The sequence below is a fragment of the Neovison vison genome, chromosome 2 (genome assembly GCF_020171115.1).
Source record: "Neovison vison isolate M4711 chromosome 2, ASM_NN_V1, whole genome shotgun sequence".
In the NCBI taxonomy this organism is placed as follows: Eukaryota; Metazoa; Chordata; class Mammalia; order Carnivora; family Mustelidae; genus Neogale; species Neogale vison.
In genome coordinates, this window is record NC_058092.1 from 43,518,453 (window position 1) to 43,539,797 (window position 21,345).

At 45.8% G+C, this 21,345-nt stretch overlaps 1 protein-coding gene across 1 annotated transcript in view; it reads right to left on the reverse strand.

Annotated features, from left to right (window-relative positions):
* Positions 1-21,345, reverse strand: part of GLIS1 (GLIS family zinc finger 1) — a 216,828-nt gene that overhangs the window by 194,991 nt on the left and 492 nt on the right. The gene's annotated exons all lie outside the window — the stretch shown is intronic.

The following is a 21,345-nucleotide window of genomic DNA, read 5'->3' on the forward strand; positions in this document are numbered from 1 at the left end:
GATAAGTAACAAAGAAAAAAATCCAGCAATTTGGAGTTTGGGTTTTTTTGTTTTTTGGTTTTTGGTTTAAAGACAAACAAGATCCAAACGTAGTAGGAGACAGAGGTGAGCCTAAGAAAACAGAGGCAGTCACGACAAGCTCCACGAGGTACCAGCAAGTCACGCATCTCCTCCGAGCCTCTGCTTCTTCAGGAGCAAAACTGCCAGGAGCTTCACAATGCTGTCGGAAAGATTCACTGAGTTATGGAAACGTGAGCACGGCAGCTTATTCTAGCCCCAGTGGGTGCCTCAGAAATGGTCCCTGCGTTAGAACTGCAGAACAGTTTATACAAATCCCCTCTTTGTTAGTTGTTTTAGGTCCTTTCCAACGCCGGATCTCCCCTGAGCTTCACAGGGTCCCAGGTATGGACTACCATCCCATTCTACAGAGGAGAAAATGGAAACATTTTACACAGCAGCCCTAGAGCTCCAGGCTGTGTGGAAATTCAGGTCCACCATGGCCCCCTGACTTTTTTTAAAAAATATGTATTTATGTATTTTTGAGAGAGGATGGGGTGGAAGTGCCCAGGGAGAGAACCCGCTGATGAGGGACTTGATCTCACAACCCATGAGATCATGACCTGAGCTGAAACCAAGAGTCAGACACTCAACCAACTGAACCACCCAGGGGCCCCAACCCCCCATCTTTTCTATTATACTAGCTGCAGTCTGCATCAAAACTAAGGCCTACACAAAAATTAGCAAGAAATGCTATTTCTGACTCCGGGGTCAGGAGTCTACTCTTTGCAAGCACCATCCTCGGCCCTAGCTTCTTGTAGGGCCTGCTTCTCGCAGGTATCTGCTTCTTGCAAGTGCAGGGTGACCCAGCAGGAACAAGAAGATCAGGAGAGTGACAAGCTCCCTGATGAAAATGTAACAGAGTTAACATCACAGAGAGGAACCGGGCAGGGCTCCAGGAGCACCCAGTGAGGAGAGGGGCTCTGGAGGGGCACTCCAGAGCTCTGGGATGACAAGGCAGGCAGACCCTCAGGCACGTGAGGGGCCCCACCAGCACCATCCAACAGGCAGGCGTGGGGGTGCAGCCTCAGCCAGGGCTGGGGGCTGGGGGTGAGAAGGATGATTTTTTTGGGAACAGTGCTTGTGCTGACCACTTCTGAACACACGAGCTGGGCAGGGAGGACACTAGGGGCCACAGTGAAGAGCAGGAGGGGATGTCTTTCTAAGGTCAGACAATTGTCACAGCATGTAACCTGGAAGGATGAGCCCAGTCAATCAAATGGAAAACAGGAACCCAGGGCACAGGAGAGAAGTGGTTTAAAATCCCAATAATCAAAATAGTAATAACTATAAATTAAAAATTAAAAAAAAATAAAATCCATGGGGCTTCTGGGTGGCTCAGTCAGTTAAGCCTCTGCCTTTGGCTCAGTTCAGGATCTCAGGGTCCTGGGATGGAGACCCGTCGGGCTGCCTACTCAGCAGGGGGTCTGCTTCTCCCTCTCCCTCTACTGCTCTCCCACTCCCGTCCCCACTTGTGCATGCATGCGCTCTCTCTCTCTCTCTCTAAAATAAATAAGCATTTTATGGGGCGCCTGGGTGACTCAGTGGGTTAAAGCCTCTGCCTTCAGCTCAGGTCATGATCTCAGGGTCCTGGGATCGAGCCCCGCATTGAGCTCTCTGCTCGGCAGGGAGCCTGCTTCCTCCTCTCTCTCTGCCTGCCTCTCTATTTGCGATCTCTGTCTGTCAAATAAATAAATAAAATCTTTAAAAATAAATAAATATAGAATCTTAACAATTTCCTCAGAGAGATATGCTAAGATATTGCATTCATAAACCGAGACGGAATGTATGAAAAGGAATCATTAGAGATCGGGTGCTTTTACAAACTGAAAAAATAAATGGGAGATAAAGTCAAAGAAATTCTCAGGAAACAGATCAAAGACACAAAAGCAAGAAAATTAGAGGATCGATACAGAACAACTAGGAGGATTCCAGAAAAGGACAAGAAAGACGTGGTATGGAAAAAAACAAAGTTGAATCTCCAAATTCATGATGCAAAGGGCCCACCAAGCACCCAGACTAATTAATGGGGAAAAAATCCACATCAAGGCACATTACTGCAAAGTTTTACAGCACCAGGGATGGAGAGAATATCTAGAAATCTAGAAAACAGATGATGAGGAGTGGGGAAGGAACCTAGGCAAAGCCTCTGGAATCATGGCACGAGAACTGTCCACAGCAAGGAGGGAAGTCAGAAGACAATGGGACAATGTTGTCACAATTCTTAACAGGATCAGCTCTGAAGCTCAACGTCTGAGTTCTAATCCTGGCCCCGCCACTCACTAGCTGTGTGACCATGGCCAAGTTACTTAACTTCACTGGATCTTGGTTTCCTCGTCTGTAGAACAAGCACAGTAATCATCCCTACCACCTACTTTAATGGCTTGGTATAAGGATGAATGAATTCAAGTCAACTATGCCTAACACATAGTCATAAGCACTGGAATTATAGTTCTTATTATCAAAATTCTCCAGCCAAACAGTCAAGAATGAGATGCTTTTCAGACAATCATCTTTACTGACCTCTTACAACTTCACTGGAGGATGCCCTCCGGCAAATTACAGGGTTACACCAAGAAAACAAGAAAATACAATGCAAAGGGCATTTGCCTTTCTTTCTGGGTGCCAGCATCTGAATCCTTTTCTTCTACTGGGAAAATTACTCACCTTATAAGGCATCTCCCCACACTCCACTTCAACGACGCCCCCCAACACACACACAATGAAAATACACACAGAAGCTGAAAATATCTGATCCCTCGCATCCTTTGGCTTTGTCCACCCATGTTCCCTACCATGAGCACCCTGTGAAGCAGTAGTCCCCTGCAACATCCTCTTTTTTTTCTCTGTAGTATTACCATCATTTGGTCAACTTTATATTTAACTTGTTCCCTTCATAACTGTGCCTCCCCCCTCTAGAATGTAAGTTTCATGAGTGTAGAAATTTTTTTGACTGTTGGCTTACTTTCTCAGCATCTAGAAGAGTACCTAGCTCATAGGAGGAGCTCAACACAAATTTGTTGAATGAAGAAAGGTCATGTTTCCCAGCCTCCTTTTGCAGCCTCCAATGGCACGTGTAAAAACAAGCAGTCTGCAATAACCAATGACCAAGGACCGTGGCTCTGCTGCCAATGTCTGTCACCCATTGTTTTCACCGCACAGCCCTATTGCAGGATTTGGAGTAAGATTCTTGGCTATGTAGCTTCCAAGCCTGGATCTCTAGCCTTAGTAGGCAATTATGAGAGCCACCCAGCATCCTTTCATAAAAAAATCTCTTTTCTGCTTAAACCAGTTGCAGTGCATGATACAGGCATGAACCAAGAAATGGAAGTCTTGCAAAGGAGAGCTTCAAAGAAAGGCCCCAGGAGGTCAACCGTGCAGTAGACTAGCTCTTACTTCATTGAGGTGTAGGAGACACGGAACGAAGATAACCTGATGTGTTCGTGCATTTAGGGAAGTATGATTGACAGGTGCCACAAAACTGATGGAATGTTTTAGGGAGAAATAATAACAGATACATAAATTTGAGACTAGCAAATGAAGAAAGAGGGGATATATATCCAGGAAAACAACGTATTGCACTCCAAAGGAGAAGTTCCCATAGTACAGGACTTGATTCTACCACCTGTACCAAACCTAACACTATGCTGAAAAAGTGGACCCAGAGAGGGCTATAGAAACAATTTATCATTACTTGTCCCTTCCCAAGTCTGCCCTCTCCGAAACTTGTCCCTTTTAAAACCCAACCTGCTGACTTGCTCCCCATCCCCATCCCCATCCCCACCCCCGAGAAGTCTCTGGACGTCCCATAACTCGTTGGCTCATGTGTAGATCATAAAACATCTTCCAGACACTTCAGTCCCCTGACAGTCTCAGTTTAGTAATTAAGATGTCCCATCCAGATTAATAATCTCAACACTGAGCTTCATTTATAGGGAAGCTCCTCCCTTCCCACACCTTGGACCTGCCTCAGGCTGGGAACTCTGTGCAGGACGAGGGGCAATGTCTCCAGCCTCCTTACTCTGTCCATTGCAGTGGCACAAAGGGACTCCCCTGCCCGCCTTTGTGGGAGCTCTGTGGACCCAGCAGTTCAGTGGGAGAGCTCCCCTGGTTGGCAGACACTCCCCCAACCCCACTGTTTCCTGTGGGACACCTCCAGTCTCTCTCACCTCTGCCTGGCAAGATGCCATCTTGGGCAAAGAAGGTAGGTCTGAGAACCACCATCAGGCAGGTCGCCCCGAACAAAACCTCCTGCCCTGTCACAGATGGCAATTGTGCAGTCACCCTCTTCAACGCCATCAGGTCAGGAGAGACACAACCATTCCTCAGCTTCAGGGGCTGTGCAGGGCTCTCTGGGTGAACCTCTCAGAACCCCCTCACTTGAGTTGTGGAGAGGAGAAAACAATCCTTTCCCCCTCCTCAGTGCCACCAGCCATGGGGAAACGAAACGTCACAACTTTTCAACAACTGCCTCCAAAGAAATCACCTCTTTGGAGAATTTGGAGAAATCCAAGCCAACCCAAGGGCATGCCAGGTAAGGATCCCACAATCCCAGTTTAGTTTGGGCACCTACAGCCCGGCTTTAGAATGAAGTGAAGTCCCGCTTTAGAAGATGGCCGCCAGTGCCTCTGGTCAATCCCTAGTGTCGGGTCTCAGCCAGAACCCTGAGGGCAAAATCCCCAGAGTGGATTACACCCAGTCCCCACTAAGCACAGGAATAAGCAGAGAATGTGCGGCAGCCTGGACTGCGCGGAGTGCCCCTTGCGCAGGCTGGGAAAGCACCGGGCTGGAGGCGGGGCTTTCGAGATCTGAATCCTCATTGGCCATAACAGGTGCCAGTCAACAATGGGTATTCGGAACCCAGAGATAGCCCCACAAATCTTAGAGGCCAAGGAGCACAGCGATTAGGGCTTCACCACTCACCAGCTGTGTAGCCCGGGACAAGTCACTCTCCTCCTCTGGCTATGTCTCCTCGTCTGCAAATCCGGGAAGATAAGAGTAAACGCCTTCAGAGCGTTGTTGGGAGAATTATGGGAATTATGTTTGTAACATGCTTAGAGCATGACTGGACCACAGTCAGTACCATGTTTAGCTCTTGTTTTTGCTTTTGTAACCTAGACACGTGGAAGAAAATATTAGAAAAAGACAACTAAGTAAGCTGAAGGTGGGGCCACCGTGTTGCCCAAGTCTAGGGAGCTTCATTCATAGAGATGGGGTTAAGTGGCGCCCCCTGGAGGTGCACACCCCAGGAGCCCTGGCTGAAGACAGCTGCCCCCAGGAGTGGGCCCACAAAGGAACAGGGACCCACTCTCTTTATTCGGTGATTTTAAAAAACTGGTTAGCATTATTTCACTAAAAATATGAATTTATTTTTAAAATGTTAATAAAACAAGCTCCCGAAAATAGTAACAAGAGCAAACAACAGCACTCGGCCAATGACAAAAAGAAGAGCGAGAAAGGAAATGACAAAGGAAAGTCTTGGGAGATATGACTATATAAAAAATTTCAAATTTCTGTTTTAAAATTATCATTAGAAACTTTAAACAGCAGACTCCTAAAAATATTATCAACAGATACAGTGAACAAAGCATTAACATTCTCAGCTTACAGTCTACCTATGTGGAATAGTAAATGTTTAAATTTTTTAAGTAAGATATTCAGACTCCAATGTAAATACCAACTTGCCAAAGAGGAGCTATGAATGTGAACTGACACAAAACAGACGTGAGGCTACACTAACTTTCAAATAAATGTAAAAAAAAAAACGATAACCGGATGTCACCTCCACCTTCAAATTAGGAAATTATTTTGGAAACTCTGGTGAAGGTGCAGGGAAGTAAGTTCTCTAAAACGTGGCATGCAGTTGTGTAAATGGGTGCAACCCTCTAAAGACCTATTTGATAATTTGTGTCAAATGTTACTACCCTCTCACCCAGTCATTTGCATCTCTGGGGATCCAGCCTAAGAAAATAATCAGAGATGCAAACAGGGATTACTGCACCAAGTTTACTGCAGCATTATCTGTACGAAGCGAAGAGGTAAAAAATTCTAAGCACTATGCCCTGTGCAAGTAATATATACACAGATTTGTTTGTATGGGCATATACTCCCTCTGAGAGGCCAAGCATCACCAGCTGTCACCAGCAAAGGGAATGGGGCAGGGGCAAAAAAGACAAAAGGAAGGCTTTCCTAAGAACCCTTTTTGGGTCTTCTGAATTTTAAACTATTTTAAGGGGCTGCCTATTTAAAAAGATTTGACAAATTTAATAAAATGCATGTATTTTTGTATGTTTACAAGGAATTTTAATAACATGGAAGAGGTTTATTACAATAGAATGTAGAGTTTAAAAATAAGTACGTAAGACTACATTCAGAATGATCTCAAGGATATAAAAATATAATTAATATAAAGTATTAAAAAAAGAAGAGAAATGAAATATACCAAAATGTAAATGGCAGCCTTTGTGTGGGGGCCAAGGGGGCAGTAAAATTATAAACAAATATTATTTCCATCTGCATATGCTTCTATAGTTTCCAATTCTTCTATGATAAGTATATACTACCGACACAAGTTTAAAAAAAATAAATTAAAAATAAAGAATAAAAACAAGCCAAATTATTTTTCAAAGGGTAATCCACCTCCCAAAGCAGAATTATAAGTAACAGAAAACAATTTGTCACAAGTCAAGAAGGCACTCCTATCTGAGAGGCTATAGCTGGGAGCCAGACAGAAGCTTTGACCGTGATTCCCGCTTCAGAGATGTCCTTCCGTGAACCATCTGCCTTGTCTGGGCTGCTTCTGGGGGGAACCAGCAGAAAGCAGTCATGCAAATGCTGCTTCTTGAGAAAGTCTGCTCATGCCCCATCCACAACAGGAGCCAGCCCTGATAACCAGCATGCGGGCCCTACCTCCAAGTTACTATGTCCACCTGCTGCCCGCCCCAAGGCAGAGGCTGAGCCTGGGCTATACCCACTTATCCAGGGCCGGATATAAAGCCTAGCATATGATAGGGTTCCAGGAAGCATTTGCTGAACAAATGAATAAATTAAAGAATGATATTCTAGACTGGTGCTGTCCAACTGAACTTTCTGTGGTGATGTAAACGTTCCACCTCTGTTCCATCCATTATGGGTGGCCACCAGCCATAGGTGTCTACGAGCACTTGAAATGCAGCTCGTATAACTAAGGGACTGGATTTTCAATTTTATTTAATTATAATTTATTTTAATTTTTAAAGTGTTCCATAAAAACACTGACATCACAGGGTAGTTTAAGATTACACAAGACAGGGGTGCCTGGGTGGCTCAGTGGGTTAAGCCGCTGCCTTCGGCTCAGGTCATGATCTCAGGATCCTGGGATTGAGTCCCGCATCGGGCTCTCTGCTCAGCAGGGAGCCTGTTCCTTCTCTCTCTCTCTGCCTGCCTCTCTATCTACTTGTGATTTCTCTCTGTCAAATAAATAAATAAAATCTTTAAAAAAAAAAAAAAAGATTACACAAGACAATCCTTTAAAAAAAAGAAAAGAAAAGAAAAAGAAGGGGTGCCTGGCTGGTTCACTGGGTAGAACATGGGACTCTTGATCTTGGGGTTGTGAGTTTGAGCCCCACATTGAGTGAAGAGATTACTTAGAAAAAAAAATCCTTAATTAAAAAAGAAGAAGACAAAAAAAAAAAAAAAAAAAAAGAAGAAGAAGAAGACAAGGAAGAAGGGGAAAGGAAACTTCAAAGACCAAAATGGAAAGGCAAATCCCAGGCTGGGGAAAATATTCACAATACATGTAACTGACAGAGGTTTTCTCTCCAGAACATATAAGAGAATACTTAAAACTTACTAAAAAGTAAGTTTTAGTTACTTAAAGACAAGACTACTCAATAAAGAGGCACCAGGGTGGCTCAGTGGGTTAAGTCTCTGCCTTTGGTTCAGGTCATGATCTCAGGGTCCTGGGATCGAGTCCACATCAGGCTCTCTGCTCAGCAGGGAGCCTGCTTCCCCCGCTCTCTCTGACCGCCTCTCTACCTACTTGTGATCTCTCTCTCTCTCTGCCAAATAAATAAATAAAATCTTAAAAAAAAAAAGACTACTCAATAAAAAAATAGGTAAATGCCTTGAAAGGGCACATCACAAAAGAGGTAGACTGGTGGCCAATCAACATGTGGACAAATGTTCAAATTACTGCCCATTCACAAATTAAAACAGATTCCACCACTCATCCACCAACCAGAATGGTTACATTTAAAAAGAATAACAATACCAAGTGTTGATGAAGATGTGGGAACGTAAAAATGGGAGGGAAATTTTTATTTAAAGTCATCAATTTAAAAAGATAATCCAGTGTCTGGCAGTATTCAGTAAGTGATTGTGACAGCATACTGAAAATGGAGGGGTGTGGAGGGAAGGAGGGCCCGTAACAACCCCACTGCCTCCTCCCCATGCCCAATAACACACAATGGGAATTTACTTGTCTCTGGGTCTCTCTAGCTGAGAGCTCTCCTGTGCGAGAAGCCACCTTCCACCAACAGACTGGGAGGAGTGGGAAGAGAAGCATGTGAGGCTGGGACAGGAGAGACTCTAAAGATTTCACAGAATGAAAGTTCTTGGCCTATATTCCCAGAGACGATGAAAAAGTGCATTCCCTCCAAGAGCAAAGTTTAAGCAAGTAACAGGTACAAGAAAGGGGCTGGCAAAGGTGGTCCCCCTCCTTGGGACTGACCACCCTCCTCCAGAGCATCCTGCCCTTTCCTGCAGACCTCACCGAGTCTCTCACTAGCTTTGCAAGGGGAGCTAAGCTGGCAAATACTTTCATTTCCTATGCCTGCAAACCCAGGCTCAGAGACACGGTCCCAGGTCATGAGGCATTAGACTGGCTGAGCTCAGGAGTCTGCTCAGGACAGCAAAGCAGGTAATAAGGCAGTGAAGCTGCACAGAGGAGGAATGGGGACCCAGCCGGGCTGGGAGAGGCCCCGCACACACTCACCCAACTGTCCATTGCTCTCCAGACTACAAGCTCCATGCAAGCGAGGGCTCTGTTAGACCACCACGGAGTCCCCAGGGCCAACCCAATGCTTGGGCCACAGAAGCCGTTCAGTACACACTGATGAACGAACCAACCAACAAGCAAACCCAAACGGCCCTCCCCGTTTTCAGGACACTTTCGCACACTGTACCCCATAGGCTACTGATGACTGGCTGGGCGGGGACTCATCGTCCCCCCGTTTTACAAATACGAAGCTGAGACTCCAAAATAGAAACCCACTCTAGGTTGTTTTCCCGAAAATCTGCTTGAGGAACAGCCCCAGGAAAATGTCCCTTGACTGGAAAGGGACAGATGAATTCTGCTGGGGTCCTGCGTTCATTCTGATCTCTGGTCCACACTCCCTCCGCAGGGCGGAGATGTGTTCACTCCAGACCCTGCTCCAAGGAGCGCATGGTCTCAATACAGAGGAAAACCTCAACCCAAGCATCTGTAATACATGTTCAGTGAGAGAAAAGTAACAAAGGGCAGTCGGCAGATGAAGAGGGAATGGAAATCCTGGCTGGAAGAGGCAGTCTCTCAACAGTGATGCACGGGTAAGACTGGGCCCAAGGCAGCAGAGGTCCGAAGGAGCTGAAGGGGGACCCACAGAGGTAACAGGGTGCCAGGAAGGGCAGGAATCCTGGAGGGAGACTGGCAGCTACCAGCTCTGGAATTTGGGGCAGGCCACTTAGCCTCTCCCGGCCTCAGCTTTTCTCATGTGTAAAACAAGGGTGCTGATGCTTCCCCACAAGGAGTAAATGTAGAAAGAATTAAACTGCCTTGTGGGTTCTTTACTCACAATAGGGTTCAACAAATGGAAGCACCTGCATGCGTGGGGAAGGGGTGGGGGCAGAACAGTAATGGCATTACAAGTTAAAGAAGGGGACTGAAAGCAGTCCAGCTGGGTATTAGTCAGAAGTCAAATCCCAACCCAATAAACAGGGGGCGGGGCGCTCTGCCTCCTGGCCCTTCCCATACCCCCTCCCGGCTCCCCCTGCTGCTGAACATCAGAGCCACCACAGACCGTGTGAGGGTCTTGGACTACCCAGAGCCGGGACCGGTCAGACAGTTACACTGTGGCAGCCCATGCCCGTGTCAGCAGGGACCACAGCCCCTTACCTCCCCACAGCCCCTTACCTCCCCACAGCCCCTTACCTCCCCACAGCCCCAAGTGAGGCCAAGATGCCAGTCAATCACATCTGTGTCCTCCAGCGCTTAGATTAGAACCTCAGTCTCTCTGAGATTCCAGAGTCCTTACCCCTCTAACTTCACCAAAAAAAGAGAAACAAGGGACACCTGGGTGGCTCAGTGGATTAAGCCTCTGCCTTTGGCTCAGGTCATGATCTCAGGATCTTGGGATCAAGCCCTGCATCCAGCTCTCTGCTCAGCAGGGAGCCTGCTTCCTCCTCTCCCTCCTACTGCCTCTCTGCCTCCTTGTGATCTCTCTCACTCTCTCTCTCTGTCAAATAAATAAATAAAATCTTTAAAAAAAAAAATGGAAAGAAAAGAAAAACAAGCACCAGAGAGCGGGGATAGGGTACTGTGCCCTAGAAGAGCATCAGAGGAAGTGAGGCCTGCGGACCTGTCCTGGCTCTCTCTCAGTAAGACCAGCAGCAACAGCAGCTCATTTCTGTTAACACGCCTCCTGGGTGCTAGTCCCTGAGCTAGGTGCTCCCCACATCAGCCCTAAGAGACAGGAATTACCTCCATTTTACAAATGAGGAAGACGGAGGCTCATCACTAATGACCTTGGCCAAGGTTCAGCAAGTGGTGTAGTAAGTAGTCCGTAGTAAGGGTCTGAACCCAGTTCTGACTCCAAAGGCCACATTTGCACAAGTAACAACATGGCCTCTCTGAACCTTAGTCTTCCCATCTGTTCAAGGGGGGGATTGAACGAACTTTAATGATTTGGGCAGAGCTTATGGTTTACAGTCCTGAAGCCATAACAGGCTTGTAGAGAAGCCAGCAGGCCGACATGATGCCCCCAGGGAGCTCTGTCGAAACCTGACCTGGAGTGGGGATCCAGGGTCTGTACACCAATTTCCACCCCTCGGCAGGACCTCGGAGACCCACGGTGTGGCTCCCAGTCCTCAGTTCCAACACCTGATCCGAGGTTTTTCATCTTAGAGGAGTTTGGGTCAGATGTAGTATAACCACCAATATCTGCTCTTTAAACCACAAGATGACACACATTTTTAAATGCCTGAAATTTTGCCTTGGAGGGAGGGAGGGTGTGTGGCAGGGAGTACCTACAATCCTGGGCCAGTCTCTCTGGGACAGCCATCACGCCCCTAGCTCCTCTACAAGCCCCTGACCTGTCCTTGCATCCCAGAAAGGCCTGTGATCACTCACTGAGGCCAACTCTTCCCAGAAACGAGAGGATAGGGAGGCCCAGACAGGTGAGAGGACATGTCCAAGGTCCCCTAGCAAGCTAGGGGCAGCTGTCATTATGCAGAGCCCCACGTAGGTGCTGGAAAGGGAATATGAGTGCATGCACATGTGGGAACTCCTTGCATATTGGTCAGTCTTACATACACCGAGAGTTTACTGTGTGTTCAACCATGTGGGAAAAACAAGAGCACACAAACTGGACAGAGACTGGATTGGATCCCATCCCCAGCCTTCCCAGACATCCACTCTGAGCCAGACCCTGTGACATGCAGGGATCAGGAAACTCTGCCCCTGTCCTCAAGACCACAGAAGTCAACAGAAAATCACCACAGGGTGAACAGTGCTATGGCAAAAGGAAGGATAAGGGCTGTGTGTGTGCTAGAGCTCCACCAAAACCCAGCCCAGGGAGAAAAGGAAGGCTTCTGGGAGGAGACGGTGCTTGAGCTGGGTCTTAAAGAAGAATTAGGAGTCAGTCTGGTGGCAAGGGAAGGGAGGAAAGCCCTTCCAAGAGGTTCTGTTTACCAAACATTTACATGACAGCAATAACAATAATAATAATAATCCTAAAATTTACTGAGCATTATGCCAGGGGCCAGTCCCTGTACCAAAGCACTTGTACATGTATTAACTCATTTCATCCTCTTGTGAGATCATTGCTATCATTATCCCCATTCTGAAGATAAGAACACCGAGGAGCAGAGAGCTCAACGACATGCCCCAAGTTCCCCATGTTAGTCCCCAGAGCTAGGATTCAACCCTGGTGGCCTAGTTCTATGCCCACAGCCTCAGCCAGCACCCTCAGATACGTACTTCATGCCAGACTTGATACTGGACACAGGGGTACAGAGATGAATCAGAAGCAGCTCCTGGTTTATAAAGACAGAAGGACAAGGAAAGAGAAAAAACCCCAGGTCTGGAGCCACGTAAGGAAAAGTCCAACACTGCTGGAGAATGAGCAGAGCAGGCATCAGGAAGAGATGAGCTGGACTACTGGGAAAGCCTTGGACATTACACCAAAGGGCTCAGATTTTCCCACTGGCCAACCGGTTGCCAGTCTATGAACCAAGCTGTAGTATCAGAGGTGACCTTTAAAGCACACACCAAAGACCAGAAAATAAATGGATGTCTCTACAGATGGGTAAGTGGATGATAAAATACCAATCTATTTAAAAGAGGGCTTAAAACTAATAAACTCATTAGGCATCTTGTCCATAAACACACGCTAAAAATATAAGTGCTGTCCTGTCCCTTTTCCAGGGGAAAGACTCTTGTCCTTGTATTCAGAAAACTTGGATACCCCTGCTGTCAAGGATGGGAAGTAACAAAAAGTTTCTAAGCAAGGAATTCTTGGGATAGTAAGGTCTGGGATTTCTCTTCTCTGCCCACCCCTGGACCCCCGCCTCTCCGAGCCCCTCAGCCTGCTGGAAGTCAACCATCTAAAGGCCCCAAGAAGAGCTAACCCGGGCGAGAAGCTCCAATGCAGAGATATTCTCACAAAAAGTGCTACGTAAGTACAAATGACTGTTTGATCAATCATTTGGCCTCGGCGTGGGATTTGGTTAGAATTAAAGCCATCTGGCTGCTGGGGGTGGGGGAGGAGGGTGATGGGGGAGGAGACAAGCGGGCGGGAAAATGACCCACCCCCTCCCCCAGAAAGCATTGTTAAAATATAAGGGGGAAAAACAGTCAAGTCCCTGCTGTTATTTCAGCCTAAGCCACTTAATCCTTCAGCACATAAAGCAACTTATTTTACGACCTTTTCCCTTTAAAAAGTAAATCTGAAGACGCTGCCTTGAATTCAGATATCTCTGAAACACACAACTCATCCCTCCCAGTGAAATATCCTGTTTCATAAACCTTCTTCGAGATACTTGAAACTGCAGATCACTAAATGCCTAGCTTTAGGCATCTGACATTCCAGAGAATTAATATTTAAACTTATTATAGGAAAAAAAGAACTGAGTTTGGTTGAAGCATGAAATATTTAATAGCGTCTCCAAATTAGAAACCCTATTTTGTTTCGCACTGGAAATGCCAACGTTATTACCTGGGCTTTGCACTCAAATAAGATAAAATGCACAGGCGGTCTTGAGATTAAACACATAATTACGGCCGTGTTCTCCAGAGAGAAGGGGAGTGAGGCAGGTTTGGGGAGTGGAAGCGATCGAGTTTCATTTTTACGATACACTTAAAATTATACTATCATCCTCTGCCTGGAGGGTTGGGCTTGAGACCGTTGAAGCTACTTAATCACCAAAAAACCGTGTCAAGATCCGTGGACCCACGGAGGCCTACTCACAGTCTCACGAAGCCGTCTCTGTCTTGGAATGGACCCGCTGCTGGACAAGACCCGGTAACTTTCTCTACTCGCTAGGACAAAAGTATTAAGTGGTTTGGGATAAAAATTAAGCTTCAATTGACACAGTGGATCCTGGCAACCTCGGCCAGCACATGTAATTTATTTACAGGGTTGGAAAGTCGGCAAAATACATCATCAGCTCTTACACAAACTTCTACTAGGTATTAAATACCCAAGCCTCAGAGAAGTAATTCATATAGTCCAGCAACGTTCCAAAACAAACCCACTCTCCAGCCCTCCGGAGAGCTTAAAACAGCAAATGGGATCTGTATTTTTAAAAGTAAGGTTTATAATTCTCCCTGGTTTCTTGCTAAAGCTTTATTTTCCATCAAACCTGTTATTTAAAAAAAAAAAAAAAAAAAAAAGGAGGCAACAACATCTAAAAGAGTAATCTAGTTGTTAAAAAGACACAAGTAGGAAGAGGCCGGGCCACATGGCAACCAGCGCCCTCCTGATTCTTCTTCCTATTCTTCGTTTCAGACTCAGGGTCATCATCCAAAGGCAAAGAAGGCTGGGGCCATAAAGACTCCTGCACTAAGTGTGATCCTCCGAGAATGTCCACTGTCTCATGACGTGTGCCCCTTCGTGCAAGACCACAGACACAAACCAGCAGCGGGACTTTTCCTTCCCCTAGGGGTCATTTGATTCATTCTTCATCTGACATAAAAGACCCATTTCCCACAAACAAATGCTCACGTTTACTCTGATTCCTGGGATGTTCTCCCTCCCAAGCCCTTCTTCGTCCCATGATCGAACAGGAAATGACTGTTCAGCAGATCTTACGCCACATGCCCAATGAAGCATGCATTCTACCATAGGTGTGGTGGGGCTTAAGAGAAATTCTCTTCAAACATCAAAAGGTGTCTTCAGAAGCAGTGAAAGGGAGATCGCAACCAGCATCTGGGCAAGGAATCGCCCTGAACTGTGGGAAAGGCTCAAAAGGGGGCTAGAACTCACAATAACCACTAGGACATGTAAGTGTTCTGCTGCTTCGGAGAAGGAGCTGTTTCTAGAGGGTCCCTCCACAGCCTCAGAGAATCCTTGCCTGAGGATCCCATGTCACGACTGGGAAATGCTGTCTTTCCCCCATTTCTACAGCAGGGAGGTGGACAGATGCACACAGTCTGCCCATAAAGTCACACCTCAGCCTGTTAGCAGAGACTCAGAATGGGCTCCTCCAGGGAACAGCCGTCTGGACCAGCCTGCAGCCTTCTACCATCTTCCCCCAGGATGGGGGACCCACTCTCTAGACACGGCTACTCCTCACCACTGCCTAGGGTTTAAAGCCCGTCCTTAAGAATGCTGTGCTTTAGCTGGGAAAGTACAGGCTTTGCTGTCAGATAGAGCTGAGTTCAAACTCCAGGCTTTAAGACTTTCTAGCTAGTGAGCTTATTACTGGGGTCAATCACTTAAACTTTCCAAGCCTCAGTTGCCCCATCTGGAAAACTAGAATAATGCCTCCTTTTCTCACAGGGTAATTGGGTATCATTAAATGCAGTCAAAGCTACAGTGCCCAGCCTGGCACACAGTAGGTGCTCAGTAAAGATTAGCTAACTGCCCCCCTCACACTTGTGTTTTCTCCGGCAGTCAGCCTCAGGGCTCAAGAGTTCAAAAGAGAAGTCAAGTCTGAGACAAAGGTGACTTCTTCCCACAGCCTCGATCCTCCCTGACTTCCCCAGTCCAGTTCATGTGGAATCCCTGAGCTTCAGAGCAGGAAGGGACAACGGACCATCCCGTCCAACTGTTTCCCATTTTACAGATGGGGAAACAGAGACTCAAAGCCAAGAGCGTGGCCCGCATGCATCGAGGCTGCACAATGGTGCATGTGTTCGCTCCAGACAGGCCCAACCATAACCACCAAATAAATTCAGGCCGTACAGGAAATGCATTATTCAGTTAGCGGACTGAAGGTCTCCTCAGTGCATCTGACTCAAATGCTGACTTTAAAAACACAGCTCGTAATGCTAACACAATCTGCCTCGATCCGCCGGAAACCCTCTGAAGGAATAACCCTTTGGAGTTTAGAGGAAGATGGGGGAAAGAAGAAAACAGATGCTTTCGGGGACTTTAAACTGTAAGACCACTGGGGTAGGGTTGTATTCTCCCCACCCCCACCCCATCCCAGGTCTGTTTCCTTTCAGTTTCTTATAAATAAGGCCTAGGGAGACCAAAACAGCTACAACCACCCTCCCCCTTTTCAGCTATCAGTCCCGGACTTTGCTTCTAATGCTGAGAGCTATTTTTTTTTTTTTTATTCATTGTAAACTATTAATTCGCGCAGCCACTGTTGATAAACAAGAAGTCCGTTTTTAAACTGCTAGAATCATTAGCACAGTGAAGGCGAGCAGCACGAATATTTCAGGAGTTTGCTCTTTTTTTCCTGGCCCTGGTATTACAGCTGTGCTTTCTGCATAAGGCAGTTGAAGTTTTCAGAGCCCACTGCAGAAGTTTGTTTCATTTCTTCTCCCCCTTTGAATCGAAATGTCTTTGTTTCTTTAAGCACAAAAATAAACTACCCCCTACCAAAAGAAACAAGACAACTCTCCAGGTCCAAATTCATTGCAACTAAAATCTGTATTAGCAAAATAAATGAACAAACCACATAATCTAACGTCACATATAATCATATTCTATAAGGTGAGGTTGTTGAAATACCACCGTATCAGTTTCAAAAAAGGGGATTCTGGTCCAAGAAAATTGAGGGAAGGAAGAGCCATTACCCTCTCTATGCAAAAGCCATAATTAGCAATAGTCACTGGTCAATTTACAAATAAAGTTGGTATTTATTTGTTTGTTGTTTCTTTTTTTCCTAATCCTATCCAAAAAAGGATTGAAAACTTTAGTTTCTCTCCTTTTCTAGGATGCTGGCCAAACTCCACAAAATAAAACCGAAGAAAATGATGATAATTATGCAACATTCAAAACAAAGAACATAAGAATATATTTTTTTAAATGATTCATTGTGCACTTATGCCTGTAATGAGATTTTAACGCACTGTAAAACTAAGTGTGCTGGCTCATTTAGCTTCTCACGCAAATATAACGCAGAGAGATGAATAAGTCAAAGACGGGGTGGGCTTTTTTTTTTCTTTCTCAGAAGTGTGAAGGAAAACCATAGCATATAAAGAAACTGATGCTTTTAAATCACAGATGGAACAACACAGCCTATCTATATGACGCCACGGCTAAAGGGGTCCTCAGACCTCAGCCCAGCAAAGCACGACAGGTAAAATGACCAAAAACGACCAGGCAGAAATTAAGTCCCGATCACCTGTGATGGTCTCCTTTTCATTTGTATACCAAGTCCCAGCAGCTTCTGGAGAGCTTGGGAGGTAGGGAAGAGAAATTCTAGCCGCCCAGGATTCTTAGGGAATCTGTGGGAATTCTATTTCCGCTACACGTCTATAGAAGATTTGTCGGATACATAACTCTCAAGACTGTAGACGCAACATGTTCCTATCGCGTTTGTGTACCCACACACATACATGTCTCTCTTTGTCTCACAGAGCCTGACATTTGGCCAGCAGGTTTTTCTCCCCCTTTTTTGAAACCTCAAGCACCGAAAAAATTTGGATCTGATTATTTCCGGATCCCAGGACCAGCACTTTAAAATGGATGAAATGCAAGCAAATTGCCCACCAGAGCCGGAGGGGGTAAATGCTTTCAAAATAACTCATACCTTTCTATTAGGGGTGCACTAGCCCCTCTAAAGACTCCCCAGGACATACAAGGGCTTCTGATTTGGATGAAGAAATTCTACCAGGTAACACCACCAAAACCATCATGTTTACTCTCCACCATTGCTGGTCTCTAATGTCCGGCAAACAAACTACAACTGCATTTTGTTTTCCTTTTTTTTGAGGAAAAAAAAAATCTATATACTAGCTATTTTTTTAAGTTACAAGATTGACTACTTCTTGGCATTTACGCCCATGTTACAATGACTGTTTACTAATGGCAGTGACACACATGTGTCACGATCCTCGGCCTCTTTTTTTTTTTTGCTAGGACTTGCCCCGTCTCAGCACACTGTGAAAGGATCCCAGAGAGTCGCTGTGAATTAAATAGCGAGCTCATTATCTGGCGTAGTCTGGGAAGAGCAACTCTGGACAAATGGTAAACTAAGAAGTTTTCTAACTATAGCATAGGTATTACTTCCAAAAAGGACAGAAGAAACACCAAAAGCAAAAATATTTTAAATTCTCTGGGAATATTCAGGAGGCCATCCACTATGCTAGCTCTCAGCGAAGGTACAAGCTGGGGAACCAGAATCGAATATTTGGAAGAGAGAGGCTTAGAAACCACCACTCTCTCAGGGGCGCGTGGGTGGCTCAGTGGGTTAAGCCTCTGCCTTCGGCTCAGGTCATGGTCTCAGGGTCCTGGGATGGAGCCCCACATCAGGCTCTCTGCTCAGCAGGGAGCCTGCTTGCCCCTCTCTCTCTGTCTGCCTCTCTGCCTACTTGTGATCTCTCTCTGTCAAATAAATAAATAAAATCTTAAAAAAAAAAAAAAGAAAAGAAAGAAAGAAAAAAGAAACTGCCACGCTCTGTCGGTAGCTTTGAGCACATCCTTGAGCCTCAGTGTCTTCATCTATAAAATGGGAGTCAGAGTCATGATGTGCCCAGCACTCTAAAGACCACAAAGCACTCTACATCTGTCCCCTTAGAGCAGCCCACAAGGTAGGCAGAGCACAGTTGGCGTGAGGGCAGATGAGAGAATGTGTGGGAACACACGGTGGAAACCGGAAAGCACTGTGCACAGGGAACAAGCGTCATCGGGCCATCACCACAAAGCCGTCTGCCTCCATAAAGCCCAGATGTTTACCTTCTTTCCTTGTCAGGACTTCCAAAAGCACAGTGTTGGGTGTTTAATAATAAGAAAGAAAAATGCAGCATCTGGTAATCTGGCCTTTGCAGCTGCCTGGAATCTGGATAAACGGGACTCTGCCATAAACAGATCGTGATTCTTATTGTAAATGATGACAATGTTAGTCCATGACGTCGTACCATCCCCAGCGCCTCCTGACTCCAGATCTGGAAACGCCGAGAAGCCCAGCATATATGGATGAGTTGCTGGATTCAAGGGCTCGCTCCCTTCCTCGGCTTAGGGTCTATCTGAAGCAGAAGACAGCTCATCTGAAACCTGACCCCAGGCGGAGCAGTACCGTCTTCTCTCTGGGCAGACGTGGACACAAAAGACCCGAAGCTTGGCTCCTCTCGGCTTCCCCCGGCCAGCGCACCCGAGAGTGAGCTTCACATTCAATATTTTAAAAATCAAACCGTTCTCCCTCCTTTCCCTGCCTCCTTCACCACAAGTATCACTTACCCTAGCATGGTGGCCTGGCATGAATTAATAAAAGTGACCCCTTCTAGCTTCTTAGTTTATAAAGCATTCTTACAACCATTGTTAGATTTACCCTGGGAGGAGACATTATTGCCTCTCATGCAAATGAAAAACCAGAGACTGAGCACATTAAACACACCCCCAGAGGAATCCCCACAATAACCAGACACTGAAGTGACCCTTTCACTGAAGCTCTCCTCAGTCTTTCCAAATTGGTCTCGCACTAAATTGATAAGTGGGGAAACCAAGGCTCAGAGAGAGAACAGCTTCCCCCCAAGCTCCCACAGATCATAGGTGGCGGGGCATAGTCCATGGATATTTTTTGATTGGTATTTCCATCTGTTTCAAATAAACCTATGATTTGGAGCTAGACAACGAACATTCAAAGGGTTACGTGGTCTGGGGAATATTTGAGCAGGAGCAGGGGCAGTAAGCTTCCTTGTGACATTTTTAAGAGAACTGCTGAAGCCCTGCGGGGAAGCTCATTTTGTCTCTGATCACTGAGAGACTGGACTGTGAGAAAGAACTCGCTTAGAAGGACAGAGGTCACGGTGGAAATTTCTTCAAGCCCAGGTCAGTGAGCAAAGGCTGGCCAGAGAACTCCCACCCAGACCCCGGGGTGGCCTTTTACACAGGAGACGTTTTCCCCACTCTCAGGCCTCAATTTCCTCACCTTTCAAATGGGTATGATAAATTCTACGCCACCAGCCTCACTGGAGACCGTGAAGAAAATAGTTTAGAAGCCTCTTACAAAAGCTTAACCAGAACGACCATCTAAGGATACAAAGAAAGAGGCTGTTCCTCCCATCCCTTTATTCTCCTCTGCCCCTTCCCAATACAATCCTGACTTAAATATCTCATATATTAGACATTGGCGGGGGAAGGGGAGTGTAAATAAAAATAACTGGGGTTTGGAAGAATCGAAGTAGGAAGTTCATGTGTAAAGCCTGATGAGGTCTCTAACCACGGCTCTGAGCAGAGACCACATTTAGGAGAGACATTCACCAGGTCCTAAGAGAACTCCGTCTTCAGGGACAGCTACGATTTTTTTAAAACCTAAAACACTGCAGGAGGTACCTGTTTAAGGGAGGATTATGTGTGGAACGGCGCAAGCTAAAGAGCTCAGCACAGCAAATATTACTCGTGTCTTGCTTGCTACACACCACTCCTCTCTCCCCAGTAAAAGAACCCTTCCTATGCATACCCCAGTAATAATACTCTGAAGCCATTGCTTGCTGTGTCCACCCTTTCAAACAGGATCCCTCTCTGTTGGAGAAGAGACTAACATTGAAAATGAGGCAAGAAATTGCACTCTTCAACAAAGTCAGGTGTTTTCATCAAGAAGAAAAACACTGTTTACATTCATTTCATTTTACCACTGCCTGAATTGGGAAGTTGGTTATTTTCTCCCCAGAAGAAGCTCTCATCTCTAAAACCAAGACACTCTAACTTTTCTAAGTTGCTGGGGCTGATGCTGAAGGATTTATGTCTACAGAGTCAAAAGAAATCTTTGTCTTCCTTGAGAATCACCTGAAAATAGAACCAAGAAGCCCAAAAATCTAAAATAATGAAATCCCAAGCCTTGGTTTCTCTCAGGGAGAAAATAAGCTGGGAGGAGGGGGTACCAATCTGTACCTTAACAATCTCTCCAATTTCTGGTTAATTATCTGTCAGTATGAAACTTATAAATAATGGCTCAATAATAATTAACTGTGATGAGAACAGGTTCATGAGAATGCCTGCATCATCGCCGACTTTGAGCCCATGAACCCTACTGGGGCCTGCAACTTACACCCACCAGCCTCACTGGGTAGAGGAAGGATATTGCAAAGGAACTTCTGACCAAAGATTATGCTTCTGAAGCTTCAAATTCAGAAAGGTCTTCTTTTAAGCCAGAAATTGACTCAGGCTGAATCACAGATTCATAAAATTTTCCATCAGGAATCCAGAAATCATCCGATATAATTAATTCCTTAATTGACAGAAGGGGAAACTGAGGTTCCAAGAGGGGAGAGGTCTTGCTGAAAGCCTCTGGTTTTTGTTATTTAGCATCGGAATATGTCCAAATATGCCTGTAGGCAGTTCAGAGATAGTCGAATTGCTAGTCACCCTAATTTAAAAGATTTTTCGTAAGTTTCACACAACTTTTATCAAAAATACAGAGATGCAAAATCATGTAATC